The sequence below is a fragment of the Meles meles genome, chromosome 2, assembly GCF_922984935.1.
Source record: "Meles meles chromosome 2, mMelMel3.1 paternal haplotype, whole genome shotgun sequence".
Taxonomy (NCBI): domain Eukaryota; kingdom Metazoa; phylum Chordata; class Mammalia; order Carnivora; family Mustelidae; genus Meles; species Meles meles.
In genome coordinates this window covers 11,097,344-11,101,089 of record NC_060067.1, presented here as the reverse complement: position 1 = coordinate 11,101,089, position 3,746 = coordinate 11,097,344, and the positions used below count along the sequence as shown (strand labels likewise).

Here is a 3,746-nt window from a genome sequence, read left to right as displayed (position 1 = left end):
CATTGTCTTAAATTTAGCCTTCTACTGCGCAAACCTCACCTTCAAAAGAATGAACAGCTTGAAGGGAGGGTATTGGCTTAGTTTGGGAATCAATGGAAGATTACTTTAAATTAAATTTAAAGCTTTGTGTTTTGATACTTTATGGCTTTTAGTGATAAATGAATGCACTGAGAGACACCAAGCTTCATGAACCAATCTTTTTTTTTTTTTTTCAAATTTTTATTTCTTTGACAGAGAGAAATCACAACTAGGCAGAGAGGCAGGCAGAGAGAGAGGAGGAAGCAGGCTCCCTGCCAAGCAAAGAGCCCGATGCGGGGCTCGATCCCAGGACCCTGGGACCACGACCTGAGCTGAAGGCAGAGGCTTTAACCCACTGAGCCACCCAGGCGCCCCGAACCAATCTTTTATATTTCTATTCTTTCCTATTATATCAGAATAATATGTCCTTGAGAAGTATTTCTAACCATACACTGGATTGTGAATAATCACACATGGTTGTTTTTAATGAAGCAAGGTATAGAATTAAAATCTAAAGAGCATTAATAAGGGTTAGGTTGAATCTCTAGGTGTGTTAAGTGGGATTGTATAGGATGTCAAAATTCATTTAGCATATATTCATTCTAATTTAGGTCATCCTGGGAATGAGGGGGGGAAGGAAGTGGGATTTACTGAATTCAGACTGTACTTATTAGCTATATGATTTTGAGCAAGTTACATACATAACCTCTTAGCATTAATTTCGTTACCTATAAATGGAGGGAGTAATACCTAACACCAACCGTATGGGGCTGGGTAAGGAATAAATGACATAAACATATTTATAAACATGGGGGTAAACGGGGTCAAAATATGTGAAAAGCTTAGCGGAGTGACTAGACCATCAGAAATATTCAAAATATTGGGGTGCCTGGGTGGCTCAGTTGGTTGGGCAACTGCTTTCGGCTTGGGTCATGATCCTGGAGTCCTGGGATCAAGTCCCGCATCGGGCTCCCTGCTCAGCAGGAAGTCTGCTTCTCCCTCTGACCCTCTCTCCTCTCATGCTTTCTCTCTCTCACTCTCTGTCTGTCTCTCTCTCAAGTAAATAAATACAATCTTAAAAAAAAGAAATATTCAAAATATTGCAGCTATAAAAACAATCTTATGTAATAAACTAATTAGATGGAATAATTACCACATCAGCCTAGATGTTATATAACCAAAATACTGCTGCACAACAGAATGCGTTTTATCAAGTCACTACAGGTTTGTTGCCCAGCTGTACTATTTCTAGTATTTGCTGTTCAGGTATCCATTCTTTCATAGTGAGATCACATTCCTGAATCAGAAGGGATCAGCTACCCAAGAAATACGGATGCCCAGATTTAGCCACAGGGTTTGAATTCAGTGTTTCTTCTCTCTGGAATTGACGGCATTTGCTTTTGCCTTTACATGTAAAAAAATATCTTAATATATAGGCCGAAAAAAAACCTGGCTAATATGAGGGCAAGGAAAGAATGCTCCAGTCCAAAGAATCATTGTCTATATCAGCAGATTTTAAGTTCCTATCATTAATAATACTTTTCTTGGCCTCTTCAAAAGGAGACCTGCTATTTATTTTTCTTTTTTATTATGGAAAGTTTCAAAGCTAAACAAAAGTAAGCAGGAGAGTATAAAGATCCTCATGTACTTATTTACCTGACTTTGACAACTATCAACTCACCGCCAGTCTCATCTCATCAGTACTCCTAATTCTCTCTTCTCCATTATTCTGAAGCAAATCCCAGGCATGTTATTTCACCTGTAACTATTTCAGCATATACTTATAGAAATATGGGCTCTTTAAAAAACAAAACCAAACCATAACTACAACATCATCATCACAACTGGGTAAATGGTGATCAGAATCCAGAGATATCAGGGAAGAGAAGTAAAGAAAGAAAAAAACCCAGATGCTTATGGGTAACACTTTGCTTTGTCTATCCTTTTTGGGCATGTAAATTCCTTTTTGGAAGCCCATCTTATGGCTTTTACTTGTAGCAAGAATTACTATCAAACTCCACTCACTGGGCCAGAGATGCTTGTGGTATGAGCAAAAGACTTGCCCCTCGTGTAGGGCACTACATATACTTGTGAGTTCTCTGGCTTGCCAGCCTCAACTCCGAGCTAACAATGTGCAGGGTTTCAAATACTTTTTACTTGCCTCAGCAAGTAAACAAGTCTGCATTCATGTCTCTAGTTCAGATTCCCTCCCCTTCCCCCGCCTTAACACAGTAGTCAAAACTCTACTTGACTATTTTGATGTCTAATAGACATCTCGAAGCTAACATATCTAAAATGGAACTTTTAGTTTAACCCCCAAATTGTGACTCATATCTTCCCTGTTTCGATAAATGGCTGTTTCCCTTAGTTGCTAAAGCCAAAAATAATTGGAGTAATCTCCTTTCCCCAACCTCCGCTATCAATCACCAAGTGCTGTTGGTTTTACCCTGAGATTATTAATTTCTTCTATTATTAATGACACTACGCTAAACCAAATCACAACTGAGAAACAACTGGACTATGAGCATAGTCTCCTCGTTTCCCTTCTGACTTGGCTCCCTCTGGTCCATTCTCCACAAGAAGGGAGAGTGATCTTTCCAAAATGTTAACCACGGATCATGAACTGATAATTGCTGAAGCTGTAGGATGGATTCATTATATTAATTTCCTCCCCTTTGTATATGTTTGAAATTTTCCAAATTAAAAAAAAAAATGAAACGTTATTCAGATTATCTTACCCCAGGCTGCCCTCTGTCTCCATGTCCAGCTTTATCTGATGCCATTTTTCTTGCTCACTCTGCCCAGGCCATAACCTTTCAGCTCTAAGAACTCTTTAAGCTCTTTCTTATCTTAGAGCATTTGTGCTTATTATTTCCTCTACTAGAAAATGCTCATCGCCTCACTCTTTGCAAGACTGCTTCCTCCTCTTGTTTCAGGTCTTAACAGAAATGTCACCTCCTTAGAGAGGCTTTTCTTAAAAGTATCTTTTTTTAAAGATTTTTTTATTTATTTGACAGAGAGAGAGAGAGAGATCACAAGTAGGCAGAGAGGCAGGCGGGGGGGGGGAGGCAGGCCCCCTGCTGAGCAGAGAGCCCGATGAGGGGCTCGATGTGGGGCTCATCCCAGGACCCCGGGATCATGACCTGAGCCGAAGGCAGAGGCTTTACCCACTGAGCCACCCAGGCACCCCAAGAGGATTTTCTTAACCACCGCATCTAAATTAGATCCTCTCCCTTCACCATTGCTATTACATTATTCTGGCTACTTCCTGTCTTCCCACAATTTATAACTATCTTGTTTGTTTACATTGACATATATAAATATACTCACTTATAAATGGGAATGAATCTTTTAAAAAGATATTTGAAGGCATATCCACACATGTTCTATTTCATTCATGTTATAGTAGCAATTCTTGGAAAAATTGGTAAATACAGATTTTAATCATCTTCCTTCATAAATAAAGACTTACAAACAAAATAATTTTGATCAGGGGAGTAACTTCTTGAAATTTTAAGAGGACAGTGATATGAAATATGAATTGGGGAAGGTGAAATTGAAATTAGAAACGTCTATTTGAATATACCCTCGATTTGATTCTAAATTTCCCAGTGCTTTTGAAGCTGAGTAATTTTAAGTGACAGCCATGGTTTGATTTAAATGTTTAACCTTTGGAATTATATTCTGTATTATTAATACAACACCTCTATCATTTCTAAGACCAATAT

General features: G+C 38.6%; 1 non-coding gene across 1 annotated transcript; it reads right to left on the bottom strand.

Annotated features, from left to right (window-relative positions):
* Positions 1–2,008: 2,008 nt before the first annotated feature.
* Positions 2,009–2,157, bottom strand: LOC123937826. Its single transcript, XR_006817608.1, has one exon. It is a non-coding gene; the product is annotated as a small nucleolar RNA SNORA62/SNORA6 family (small nucleolar RNA).
* Between the last annotated feature and the right edge of the window lie 1,589 nt (positions 2,158–3,746).